This window comes from Tamandua tetradactyla, chromosome 11 (assembly GCF_023851605.1).
Source record: "Tamandua tetradactyla isolate mTamTet1 chromosome 11, mTamTet1.pri, whole genome shotgun sequence".
Lineage (NCBI taxonomy): Eukaryota > Metazoa > Chordata > Mammalia > Pilosa > Myrmecophagidae > Tamandua > Tamandua tetradactyla.
The window spans coordinates 17,246,017-17,260,968 of NC_135337.1; the positions used below are offsets into that span (position 1 = coordinate 17,246,017).

The following is a 14,952-nucleotide window of genomic DNA, read 5'->3' on the forward strand; positions in this document are numbered from 1 at the left end:
AGTAAATTACTCAGCTGATTTCTAACTTTCCTCTAGCCCTTAAATTATATGAAGTTTGTTTTTGGTCTTTCATCCCCTAGGGAAAGGCCCTTTCCCTTGAGTCTCTGCTCTTTTTTTTAAAAAAAACATTTTATGGCATTACCATTTATCCAAGCATTCACTCTTACAGTTTTCAATATTTTTCCTTTTCTTTTTTTTTTACCCTGCATAAATTCCTATTTATTTTGCTCTTTTGAATTTTTATTTGTTTATCCACCATTGTATTCTCATTTCTGTCATGTTTGTTTATATCCTCATTAACTTGACCCTGAATTTTTGGCCTGGCTTCCTTCCTAGTTGTACTACTTTCTACATGCTCTCTTTTCAGGTCACCCTCCTCACACACCTGCCAGAACAACAGCAGCCATATTCAAATGAGTTCAATAACCCATATTGCCAACTAAATTAACTATAAGCATAAAATTCTGGTGTTCAAGATTTCTACAACTATCTCATAGCCCTATCCCTGTTGCTTATCATAAAACTACATAAAACTTTTCCAAATGTGTAAAATTTGAATTTTCCTAAAGAACATATTTGCCCCCATTTTATTTGATTAATGTTTTTAATGTTATTTAGTTTTGTTTATTTTAACTCAATAAATTCTATGCATATGTTTATATACTCTCTTTTCTTTGGAATTCCTTCCCCATATCATCAAAGGCCACACTTGTCATACGGTCAATTGCAAATCTACTATTTAGTTGTCAAAGTCACTTTGTCCATGTAGAAGCTGAAAGGACCTAGGAGCAAATCATTAATTTTTCAAACAAGGAAAAATTGCTCAATGACTTAAATTGCTCAATTTTTTATATTATGTGGTGATTTCTCTCATTTTGGAGCATCACAGCACTTCATGCCTTTATTACTGTGGTTGGTCTATTTTCTCTCGAATTTTTGTGTTTGTGCTTTTATGGTTTTCTCCTAGTAAATCACTAGCTCTTTAATTGCAGAGAGTATGTCTCACTTTATTTATTGTCTTGTTAAAAAGAAAACATATGTGTGAAAATATCTTCAAGCTTGGAACTAATAATCAAAGATGCCAGTTAATTGAAATACCCCTGAGAATTACTGACAATACCCATATCTTGTCTACGATAGTAATACTTTCAAAACTAATAGAAAAAATATAGTAGTCTTGTTTCTAGAAACATGAAAAAACATGGAAATGTTAAGGTAGGTGTTATTTCTAGCTGTATATCAATACGGAACTAATTTAATTAAGTTGTAAAAACAATGAAAACTGATCAGGAATGTTTTGACATTTTAACTAACAATTGAATTATCAGTTAAACTTACTTTATGGCGATAGGATTTCATATAAATTTAGGATTTGTTCATAGTTAAGCTACCTGCTCAGGACCATGTTCAATAAAACTCCATACATTTTGAATATAGTCTGGATCTATGCCCAACGTTCCATTTACAGTTTCTGAAGATGAGAAGTTCTCATGTCTAAGCAAGGTGGCAATTTAACTCTATAGCTGCATTAAAACAAAAACAAATCATCTAGTTAATTTTCCACAGACATATCTGGAGGGACATCTAATTTCTCATTATTATCTTTTGTTTTTGTATATTATAAAAGATATATAATAGATAGTCATATTTTATCATGTGAGATGTTTGAGTTATTGCGGTGGTTTAGAGCCTTGAGATGCCAAAAAACATGTTTTCAAACTTAATCAATTCCTGTGCAAGTGAACCCATGGTAAGCAGGACTATTGATGAGGTGACTTCACTTAAGATGTGACCCCCCCCAATCAGAATGAGTCTTAGTCTCATTTTTTTTTTTATGATGCCAAAAATCCATGCATACTTTATTCTAAAAGATTTGGGGAACAAGAGAATGATAATTATGATAATGAACTGTTTATGTACATTTGAAAGTGATATTGAATTAAGTAGCTTAGATACATTTGAAAAATATGATATTCAACTTAAAGGCTATTGGAGTAGCATTTACTAAAGACAAATCAAGTTTTGGGAACACATATTTTTAGACCAGAAAACTGATAAACCTAAACTTTGACAGTCAAATTAGAAATGGGAAATTCAGGTGAATGTTAGATCTAGTACATTTCAATACAATCTAAAAGCATTCTAGCATCACTTCCAAATCGGAAGTGTTGGAGGACTGTAGTTTCTTCAATCCAAGAACCTATCCTCCAGTACATTCATTAATAAAATGTAGGATTTCCAAAGTGTTTAATATTCATTTCTTTGTCCTTCTGAATGTCTTTGTGAAGTAGGATGGGAATTCTAAAGATAAGAGCATAGAAGACTTAGGCAAAAAGAAAATCTCAGACGAACACTGAATCACATTCCCCAATCATATTACAAGGACACTGTATGGGGTAGTCCTGAAATCACCATCCCAAGGCCATGCTGCGTGACTGTAGGACAGGATGTGCTGGAAGGAGAAACACCCACTGTGATCTATAAGAAGCCCTTGTGAGAGGATTACTCCAGTGCATTCCCCATCAGAAGGGCACATCCTTCATCTTGCACTCATTATCAATCCAAGCATCATGTAAAATGATCAGTTGGGGATTTTTCTCTTCAGAAGATGCCAGCAGCATCTGAGTTTCCTCATCAAAGGAAGACATGTCCAGCCCGAGCACCTGCAGGGAACAGTCCGGGTGGTTCAAGGCCTCACATAGCACCAGAGCCCCATCGTGGTCCAAGGGGATGGAGTGTAGACTCAGATGCCTCAGTGTTTTGCAGATGGTGAGAGCAGAGGCAAAGTCCTCACAGCAGGCACTGGTGAGCCTACACCTGTCCAGCCCAAGATCCTCTAATTTACAGTTAGGATGCTTCAAAGCTTCGCACAACTGTTTGACACCATCATCTCGTATTTCATTATGCCCAAGTTTCAGGGTCTTTAGTTTTTCATTACTAATAAGAACAGAAGAAATGTCCCTACAGCAATCTGAAGTGAGGTAACAACCCACCAACCACAAATCCTGTATGTTACAGTTTGGGTGATTCAAGCTTTCACATAGAGTCTTGATTCCGTTATCTTCCAGGAAATTGGACCCCAGATCCAAAAGCGTCAGTGATGTGTTAAACAAAAGGAGTTGGGAGATGTAGTTACAGGAGTCGAAAGTAATACAACAGTGCATTAACACAAGTGAATCCAGCACACACTTTGGCTGCTTCAATGCATTGCACAGTAACATCACTCCTTCGTTCATCAGGGGATTTTCTAACAGGGAGAGATGCTTCAGCTTGTTGCAGAGGAGAGCAGAGGCGATTTCTTCACAAGCGTCACTCGTGATGTCACATTTTTTCAACATCAACTGTTCTATGTTGCACATGGGGTTTTTCAGTGTCTCACACAGCTGCTTGACTGCAACATAGGAGAGGTTTGTGCCCTGCAGGATCAGGTGTTTCAGGTGAGCGTTATGAAGAATGGCCTTAAAGAAGTGTGGACCATTTCTAAGGTTAGAAACAAAATGAATCTCGAGCCTTTGGAGTTTCTCATGGGCTGTGCCAGTGCTTTACAAACAATCGTCAGGGAGGCATCATCTAGGCTCCAGTTGTCCAATTCCAAATCTTGCAGGTTCTTGTTGGTGCTGAGCACTGAACAAAGTTTCTGCCATGAGAGGAGACTCTCTTGACCAGTCTGGTTCTGGTCCTCGGGGCCACACGGATGAAAGGACAGTCTGGTGGGGGTCTTAGTCTCGTTATTGAACTCCTTTATAAGCAGAATGAAATGCAGACAGAAAGAGAGCCCAGAAGAAGCAGGTAGAAACTAAAATCAGTGGAACCCAGGAGAAAAGAGAGAAGACAGAAGAGCCACGCTATGCATTGTCAGGTGATAAAAGAGCTAAGGGACAAAGATCACCAGCAGCCAGTCCCGGAATGCCACAGTGTTTGGGCAAAAAGTGCCACATTGATAATGCTTTGATTTGGACTTTTCTTGGCTTCAAAATAATGAGTCATTAAATTCCCATTGTTTCTACCAGCCCATTGTATTGTATTTGCATGAGCAGTGAAGGGAATTAGAACAGGTATCTTCGTGCTTTAAAAAAATGTGTATTCATGGCATGATTTAATATTTAAATACTTTGCGTGTGTGTTCATGCAGGTTTGAAAGTGCATGTTATAAAAGATTGCTAGAATCACCCAGTGGAAGGAAACAAAAAAATTTCCCCCGAAATAGCAGTAGATGAAAACAGTTTGAAGCAATGAGGCATTTTATGCAATGCAAATTCACTACCTGAAGAAATGCAGGGACAGGTAATCATTTTCATTGAAGGATATATGTACATTGATTTGATGATGACTGGTAGCACATATGGTCTCTGCCTGTGTTTGAATGTATCTTGGAGTATTATTTCCTGTATCTGGATTCAGTGGAAAATGAGTGGCTGGGACTGCACTATGCAAACTGATAAATCAATGTGTTTAGTTAAGTGAAAAAAAAAATTACCTACATGGAGAAAAAACACAATCATTTAAATTGGTCATTTTTCATTATCTGGGAAAAGTAACCAGATAATTAACAGAAATCCCCAAGTAAACAAACTCCTTCATCATTGTGAAGGCATAGTCAGTGTAACTAAAATGTTATCTGGATAAATTACCTTCCCATATGAACACTGAATTCTCCAGTTCTGGCACTTACAAGATAAGTGACTCTTACTAAGTTTTTTAACTTCTCTGAGACTCAGTTACCTTATTTGTAAAATGGAGATGAAACCTAATTCAGAGAGGTTGAAAGTTTTCAATGAAATAGAATTATTATAAAGGGAACCTAGAATCTACCATATAGTAGAAGTACCCTCTCCCTTCCTCCAGCTTAGTGCCCCTTGTTTTGCTTACTCAGAAATCTTGATTAAATCATACTCCTTTGACTTTTATGTTCTACTATCTATGCAAATAGATTCATCTAATTCATATGGTGCAATAATTATCTTGTTGAGGTAAATATTAAAAAAAAATCCTGAAGTCATTAGCATATGTGTTAGTTTGAAAGCTACGGGATTGCAGTATACCAGAAATGCAACAGCTTTTATAAAGGGGAATTTAATAAGTTACAAGTTTACAATTCTAAGGAAATGAAAGAGTCCAAATTAAGGTACCAAAAAGAGGTTACTTTCACTCAAGAAAGGCTGATGCATCAGGAACACCTCTGTCAGCTGGGAAGTTACATGGCTGGCATCTGCTGGTTGGTCCCTTACTCCTGAGCTCAGTTGCCTTCAGCCTCTGTTCCTGTGGGGATTCCTCACTTTACTTTTCCAGAGTTGACGTTCATCTCTTGGCTTCCCTTGGTTCTCTGCAGGTTCTGGCTTGATTAACATCTCATGGGAATGTCTACTGGGCTCCAAGCATCTCCACACATCTGTGTCTCTTCTGTACAAACATGTGTCAGCTCTGCTGTGATGTTTCTGTTGGCTCTGTCATTTCTGACTCTCTACAAACATTTCCTCTTTTAAAGGATTCCAGTAAACTAATCAAGAACCACCTGGAATGGGTGAAGTCACATCTCCATCTAATCAAAATTTCACTCCCACAATTGGCCCCATGCCACACCTCCATGGAGGTATTCTAATCAAAAGTTTCACACTACAGTATTGAATCAGGGTTAAAAGAACTTATTGTCCCCACAAGATTAGGTTAGGATTAAAACATGGCTTTTCCAGAGTACATAATAGGTTCAAACCAGCAGAGCATACACACATTTTCAAAAGTTCTTTATTGAGGATTATGCGAATCAATTTTACCACATAGAACACACATTATGTAATAATCCAACAAATAATTAGGGAGAACATATTATGCCTCACAGATGGTAATAAGATGTGGAAGATACCATGGCAAATCATTATGTGGTACCCTTGTGTCCTCCATGAAGACACACTCCAGAGCCAGGGTGTGAGGTTTTATGAGCTGAGTATGAACTGGATTTCACTCCCTGTTGGAACCTTATGTCAGAGTTTTTGTACAATATGTAAAAGGCACAACAGAGTTTGGTAGTCCTGGTTCAGGGATTGCAACCCAGGTGTGTTTCGGTGAAAGGGTTAGAAGAGCATTGCCATTGTGCTAGCTAGGAAATTAGAGGCTGAATTGTGCAAATAAGGGTAGTGAATAAAACGCTATTAAGAATAGTGAATAGTATGCCACAGGAAAGAATGAGAGCAGACATGTCAGTATTGTCACTCTTCATTCTTAGTTTCTCGATAAGACCGTTCTCTGCTGTATTCGGTTCCCTCCTCTGGATGGGGGGATGAGTTTCTCATCAGCCTAGGTCCAGAAAAATGCAGATGCAAGCAAAGCCCCCTTATTTCTTCTTGCCTGAGTCCACTGACTGCCTGGTGAGTCACAGTGCATCTACACCTCATTCTCTAAGTATAGGATTATGACTTTCAAATTGTTTGTATCTAATTCTTTCCTCAACAACATTTAATAAGGATTCCCAATACATTAAATTAGGAACTACTAGACCGTAGTTCCATTTCTTTATCTGTACCTTGTTCTCATAGATACCACTCAGAAATCAAGAGGGCGCTGCGTACTGAAACACACTAATCTAGCACAGTCAAGATTCTCTACCTGTCCCACAATAGATCGCTTCATCTCACAGTTCTTCTCAGACTCTGATTTTCTATTGGGATATTAAATATATATTCAAACTCAAATGTCAGTGTCCATTCCCTAGTAATGCTTATTTTAACAAAATTTTTCAACATCTCAACCCAAAAGAATGATTCAAATTCCATGGGAAAAAGTTGCAATATCTTTAAATTCCACCAAGGAGCAGATTTTGTTCCTATTTAGAAATACTTTTGCTTGATCTTTTCCTACGGATCTTAGTGAAATGGTCAGGGCTGATGACCTAGTCCTGCCACTGATCCATTAAGTTTAGTTAATGGATTATATTTAAGTTTCCTTCTCAGCAAAGTATATTTGATTCTTATCTAGCAGACCTGCAAAGTGTGTACATAAGAGGCTTATTTCAAAGTCTCAGGAAAGGCATTAACAATTATTATGGTAATGTAATAAGTATGAACCCATCAAATATCTTTTTCACTGGAGCCCCAATCTTTCTCTGTGAACTAAGAGCAGATGAGTAGAAAGAAAACACATGGACAGATGTGGAGATGCTCATTGATTCCAAGACTTCCCATTACTCAAAGTCCGTGAAGCTTCTATAATAAATATCTTATTTATAGGGAGCCGATTTTTGCTTATCCTAAAAGCCAGACAAAGAGAAGTTTTTGTTTGTATTTCTTATGTTTATGCAAACATTTTGGTGGCTGCGAGGACGCAGATATAATAATGATGATGATAATAATGATAATTGTTTAGTACATTAGAAAACACAGGATGCTTGCACTTAGGTTATTGCACTTAATCAACTTAATAACCATAGGAAAAAGACTATTACTATTTTTACTGTTTGAAAACTAAGGCACATACAGGTTACATGATAATTAAGATTACTCAGCTATGCAGTGGCAGAAATAGTGGACCAACCCAAAGTTTTTTGTTAAAAACTTTTTTTACCATCTTTTTTTATTTAACTGTATCTCTCAAATTATTAAAATGTAACATTGGCATCAATATAACATTAAATGTTGCATTACAACCTTGGGATGTGGGCTGTACATTGATTACGTAAAGTTTTAGTAACATAGTTTTTGTTTTTTAAAAGTCACTATCACATGGGATTTATAATGTAGAAATCTTTGTGCTTGTCAATATGAATAATGTAGACTAAATACACTTTTAAATAAAATATCTTCTTATTCAAAGAGACATGCTTACGTATGCAGTCTGAAAACTTCTATTTATTTCTATGGTCCTCTATATATTGCAAATGTTATCAACTCAGGGTTTCTCAACCCATGTCATCTTCCTGTTTATTTGCATTATTAATGCCTTGCTTATTGTACAATATGTTGTATTTCCATGCTCCTCAGATCACAGTGTAAAGGTGTTTCTGCATCTCATGTTGTCTCTGCATCCCATGGTGTCCCAATAGTTCTAACTAAGATAATAACACTGTTGGTTTGCCTGTTGTATTTGAGTGGTTGCCATGAAATGAAAATTCATTTGCTTAAACAATTAATAATGAACTTTGTTAAACTTCACAATTTATGGTTTAATGATGTTTTTTCCCACAAGTGATTTCTGTAGTGAAAATGTAGAGGTAAATTGCAGAGGTAAAATCATTTATTTTGAATGAGATAGACTGACTTTGCAGGTTAATATGCTTTCAATCTGAAGGTAAACTCCATCATTTTAGTCAATTAACTTTTTGTCCTTTGTTCAAAGTCCAAAAATGGTAAAAGGTTATTCTGTTACTTTATTCAACCTGAGTATTCTTGTGAATCTGTAATTATTATAGTGAGAATTTCAGATTTATAGCCTTCTACCAATGTTGCAGAGGCAACATGGTATCCAACATAAGTGGAATTTTCCTTAATGGATTTTATGTGGTAGTCAAGACCTTTTTAAAGTAGTAGAACTAAGGTCTTAATGTTCATCTGATACGAATAACTGCATTGAAAGTAAAAAGATTTTTTATTAATATCCTTTTACAAATGCAGCAAGATGGTACTTGTATCATAAATGCAAAAACTAAAGATGGATACTGAGCTTGTAATGGAAATGTAGCACAAACCCTATTTCAGTCCTTTAGCATTGCACATCTGTTTCAGCTGGTTATTATCTGATTTATTGTCACTAAATTTCATTCTAAATTACATGTTAATCATTTGAAATTACTACTCTGCATCTGGAAGATTAGATTTAAAAACTTACATTGGTGCCTATACTCCTGAGTGTGGCACCCATGGATAAAAATGTATTCCTCAGACATCTGTCAACTTTTCTCCTCTGGTCTTCCGTGTCATTCAACCCACTGGAAATATTGTATCATTTTCTCTCTACTTATTTAAACATTACTATTCTGTTAAAATTCTCCTAAATTCCTATCTTCTGCAATTTTATACTGGTGAACTCAAAACACACTGAAGTCCAATATTATTTACTACCTTGATCAATCATTCAACTTTTATTGTATGCATTCTAAGATTCTTACAGTGAAGCAAAGGCTGCATTTTGCAGTTTTTGGTAATTCATATTCTATTGAAAATAATACCAATGGAGGAAATATATCAAAGCATTAAAATTCACTATGCAGTAGAATATATGATATTTTAGGCATTTTTTCATGCTTAAACTTGAAACTGATATATATTTATTTTTTTTCACAATAATATGGAAATTAAGAAAAGTATTTGTGCCTAAAAGTAACTAGGGGGAAAATCCAAATCTGAAAATTGTTAGTTAACATCCAGGAAGAAGTATTTTAACATATTGAGATAAAGATTGAGATGCTACTGTAGGTTATGAGCACAGATGAATGCCATGAAGTCAGTATTCTATAAATCTCAGATTGCCAAAGGAATGTAAATAAGACGGAAATGGAAGTGGAACATGAAAGGTAATGAATAACGCGGGAAATAATAGAGAATGTAAAGGTGGATGACGCGAATGGTAGAAATAGGATGAAGAAGGTCTACCAAGAATGAAAATATTTGAAAGGTTAAAATTATGTGACTTTGCTGACAATAAATATACAGCAATAAAGAAAAGGATAAATTCTTTAGTGGCCAAAAATTTAGAGATGACATTAACACAAATTTGTTTTTTCCTTGGAAATTACTTTGTGAAACAAAAATGTGGTCAGGTATACATATATTGAAATTTAAGTGATTATTAGCATCCAGATAGAAATTACATAAAATGAAATATGCTTTGTTTGTAAACATATATTGAATTTTAAGTGATTACTATCATCCAGATAGAAATTACAAAAAATGAAATATGCTTTGTTGTTTGAAGTGTATTTTAATGCAACTTTGAAAAGAAACTATGAGACAAAGCAATATGCACTGATTTGAAGTGACTTCCAGGAGATGTACTTAGTGAAAAAAAGCAGAGTGTAAAAGAAATACATAGTATGCTGACTTTTCTGTAAGAAAGAAATGAAAATGAGGAGAGGTGTATGCCTGCTCAACATTACAAAAGGAAACACTGGTAGGGCAAACCATAAAACAATGAAATTTGCATGTACAAGGGGTGGAGGAGGTGTGGGGTAAAGGGGTGGAGGAAGGAGTGGTCAGACATTTCTTTGCATTACTTTCTTAAACAACAGTGGTCGTTTTGTGATTTTGGCTTTATTTTACTAAAATGATACAAATAAGGAAAACCTGAAATATGTATAGGGCAAGGTCTGGGAGGGCCTCAGATGTAGACTCCTCTGTCCTCTCCATGTGAAGTCAAAAGGCTTAACCCTTCTGGCACAGAGACATATATAATCAGTCATGGAAGCTCTAACAATGACTTTTAAGACATGTTAATATCATACATATAAGAAGAAATCAAATCCGTAAGAACAAGAAAGGGGACTAAACTAAAACTGAAGGCAAACTGAAATAAAAGAACCTAAATATGTTTCAAATCTATACCTTAACCACACTGAAGGGAAAGAAAAAGAGAGAGAGAGAGAGAGAGAGAGGGAGGGAGGGAGGGAGGGAGGGAGGAATTCTGAACACAATTTAGATTAAACATAGGAATAATAAAATGAATATATGTACTGACATTTTTGGTAGCTGGGAAGTAACAGACACACGGAGTGGCGAGAGCAAAAAGAGTACCCATGTAGATGGATTGGAGCTGGAAGTATCTGAGTAAACTCATGATAGCTAAAATATGTAAATATACACCCTTATGAGCATATACATATATAATTTAATGGCTATTTGCTATATTTGTGTATATGTATGTTTACCTGCACATGTATAAATATGTGTGCATGCATGTTTTAATTTCTTAGTATTTTTAAGGAAAGGGCAAAGAAGAAGCAAAAATACCGTACTAGAAAAGAGCACATGTAGTACTTGGACCTTGATTTCTGATACCTGAGACTCTTGAAGAAATGGCTTATTGCAGGGCTGAGGGAGGGAAAGTATGAAATTGGCCTAGAACATCTTTTAGGCCAGAAAATAAGAATGTGCACATCTCTCAGGGAAATAGGGGCCACTCTGAGGGTATTCCACTGGGCAAACAAGTCATTTGAGGCCAGGAATAATTAAAAGAATTATAAAACATAGGGATATGTAAATATAAAACACAGAAAATAGGCATCCATGAATCTATCCCAATAACTGGGGAAAAATAGAAGGTAGCCTCACTCGGACTCTTACAGCAGAATGCTGAAGGTAGAGTTGTAAATATAAAGGGAATGCTGGAATTGGGAGAGGAATCATGCTTTAACTATCACATAAAGATTAGATAAGAAATATAGGAGGTCTGAAAGAGGAGCATGATGTTACAATCTCCCCACAGACTGTTTATTAGTTGAAGGAAGAAAAACAAACACAACAGTAATTGGAAAGGGAAAAATTGTGCAAGACCCAAATTGGGTGATAAAATTAGCGGCACCTGTGAGGGACAAATGAAGATCATTTACCTCCAGAGGTGACATCTTGAGAAGGTAAAAATCACTTTTGTAGTAATCTAGTCTAGAATGTATAACTTCAACTTAATTATGAGGAAATAGCTGTCAAACACAAAATAATGAATTTTCTATTTTTAAAAAAAGATGGTAGAGTTGTATTCCTCAAAGTTGTCAGTGTCAAAAAGACAAAGAAAGCCTGTGGGACTGTTCCAACTTTAAGAGACTAAAGACATAATAACTAGTTACAATGTCTGACCCTAAAGTAGAACAGACACTGAAAAGGGGAAATTCTATAAGGTTTATCATTAAAAAAATACAAATATGGAATCTGGGTGATAGATTAAAATATTATATAAATGTAAAATTATTATGTGTCTAAATTTATCATGGTTACATATGATATGCATATGAATAGGATATATGAATGGAAATATATATGAATAAAAAGTCAGGATGTATCTAACTTAATATCGAAGCTCAAAAAATTAGTATATATATATATATATATATATATATATAAATGAGAAAGACAGAGTATAGAAAGAGAGAGGGAGAAAGAAAAGAAGAGAGAGAAAGCAAATGAATGATAAAGAAAATGGGGCAAAATTTAAAAAATGGACAAACCTGGATAAAGGGATATAATTTAGCTTTCAGAAATAATTTTACCTTTGAAATTTTTGTAAGTTTAAATTATTTTCAAGTAAAACATTTAAAAATGTGCAATTTAATTTTGAAATAACTTGTATTAATTTTAAGCACCCTAAGACTATGTATTTTGAGGGCTGTGTAAGTATAATCAAACTCTCTGTAAAGGCATATGTACGTGTGTGTGTGTATATATATATATACACACACACACACACACACATATATATATATATATGTGTGCTGGTTTGAAAGGATGTATGTCCCCTAGAAAAGCCATGTTTTAATCTAAATCCCATTTCATAAAGGCAGAAAAATCCTTATTCAATACTGTATGTTTGAAACTGTAATCAGATTATCTCCCTGGAGTTGTGATTTAATCAAGAGCAGTTGTTAAACTAGAGAGGTGATGACATGTCTTTATCCATTTAGGTGGGTCTTGATAAGTTTCTGGAGAATGGAGATTTGGAGAGCGCAGAGAATGCTGCAGCACCACAAAGCAGAGAGTTCACTAGCTAATGACCTTTGGAGATGAAGAAGGAAAGCACCTCCTGGGGAGCTTCATAAAACAGGAGGCCAAGAGAAGAAGCTGGCAGATGATGCTGTGTTCACCATGTGCCCTTCCAGCTGAGAGAGAAGCCCTGACTGTGTTTGCCATGTGCCTTCTCACATGAGAGAGAAAACACTGAAGTTCATCAGCTTTAGAAGTTTAATTGGGAAATTTTCTCAGACTTAGAACTGTAAACTTGCAACTTATTAAATCCCACGTTTATTAAAAGCCATTCCGTTTCTGGTATATTGCATGCTGACAGCTAGCAAACTAGAATTATATATATATATATATATATATATATATATATATTAAATTATATATATATAAATATATAGAGAGAGAGAGGGAGAGAGAGAAAGTAGTACAGCAAAAAAGTAATCAACACTGAGTAGTACAGTGAAAAAATAATCAACACTGAGGAATCGAGAAGTTTATCAGTGTTTGTATTTAATTTAGAAGCAAAAATGAATTTACTATCATTAGAGGTAAAGCATATTTCACCACTTCCATGGTTTGGCTTTGGCCATGTTTTGGCCAAAGTTCTATTAAGGACACGCCAGAAGAAAAGCTTGAAATGTGCTCATGTATTGGGGCTTGTCCTCTTGAAATTTTGCCTTTGCCAAGTAATAGAAGTTTCATATGTAGCTGCTGCCGCTTCATCTTAGATTTAGATCAGAATGAACTCACAATTCGCACACTTGTGACTAAAGTGCAGGGAAGAGGTAAGAACAGCAGATACATGTTGAAGAAAATCCATAGGGTTGAAGAAAATCCACACAGTCAAGCCCAGCCTCTGTTGGTTGATTCTCAGCCAATCCACCAATATATATATGGGAACAGATTATTGCTGTTTAAAACTCTATGCTGGTGAGTGGGGAAAGATGGTGACATAGGGAGGTATGGAATTTAGTTTGTCCTTTAGGGAAGCTAGTAAACAGCCAAGAACTATATGGAACGATTTTTGGGGGACTTCCATGACCAGACACACATCATATATCAGTCTGGAATGATTGATAAACCACAACACAGAACTGTAAACAAAATTTTCCAGCTGTGGAGGCTAGTTAGCCTCCCCCAGTGGCACATCAGGCAGACTGGGGTCTCTCGCCAATGGGAAACAGAAGCCCTCTCTACTAGGAGAAAGGGTGGGACAACTCATCCAAATGCGAACTGAGGTTTGATCAGCAAAATCAGAATGCTGAATGCCAGCTCACAGCCCAGAAAAGTCTACAACTCAAACAAAACACCCAGAGATCTTATTAGCTTCACCCCTCATGGGGAGGAAGCAGTGGTGATGAGCGAAACAAACAAATAAACATAAAAATCAGAGGTTTCTGGAAGCAACTGACCTCAGAATACTGGAAAAGGCTGTGAACCTAGAAAAGGGGCACATAGAGCTGGGTACCAACTCTGAATTTGGTTGGTGAACCAGGGGTCTGTGGATTGGCTCTGGGAATAAAAAGATTTATTAACTTTTTTTTCTTTTTAGCAGCCCATTAAAGAAAGTAGCACAAATTCTTAACTTTCAGTCTTGTCCCCAGGCAAGGGTGGAACTGAAGAATGACTGAAGGAGTGACAAAGTACTAATCAGGTGAAGGAGATGGTTCCCTAAAGGCTTATCTTCCCCAAGGAAAGATGGGGGGCAGGGTTGAATTCAGGTGTTGGCCCTCACTGAGAAAATTTAGACCCCAAAGTTTGGGATATCAGCAGCAGTTCCAGTCTACCAAAAATGGAGCCCAGCCTCTGTCTCAAATTTGCTTCTGGCAGGAGGAGAGGGGTGCTATTTGAGAGTCCTGTAAATTTTCCAGCCTGCAGGCAAGAAGGGGCTGAAGAGTGGCTCTTCCCACCCCCCCAAAGAAAAGAGGAGGGAAAGCCAAGCACAGACAGTGACTGCTCTTTGAGGATTTAGATTCAAGGAGCAAGAAATCAGAAATAGTTTTTTGTTGTTGTTGTTTATTTTTTTCAGAAAAGTTTAAACTTACCTTCAGCCTCAGCTCTATTTCAACAACATCCCTAGCAGGGACAGGGTCTGTTGAAAATTAAAGAAAAAGTGCCAATTTACTTATGCTTAGGGGGAACAGCAATCTGACAAGCACTAACTACTTGGCAGAATAGGAAAAGCACAGAATTAAGAGGCTTCACAGGGACGGCTAGCACTCTGCTGGGTCTCATTCTCAGGGATCCTTGATACTGGTTACACCCCCTTCATGAGTCTTAGGCATATCTTGTCTGGGAA

The 14,952-nt window shown here is 36.3% G+C and overlaps 1 pseudogene; it reads right to left on the reverse strand.

Annotated features, from left to right (window-relative positions):
- Positions 1–2,143: 2,143 nt before the first annotated feature.
- LOC143649073 (NACHT, LRR and PYD domains-containing protein 9-like) overlaps positions 2,144–14,952 on the reverse strand; it is a 28,736-nt pseudogene continuing 15,927 nt past the window's right edge.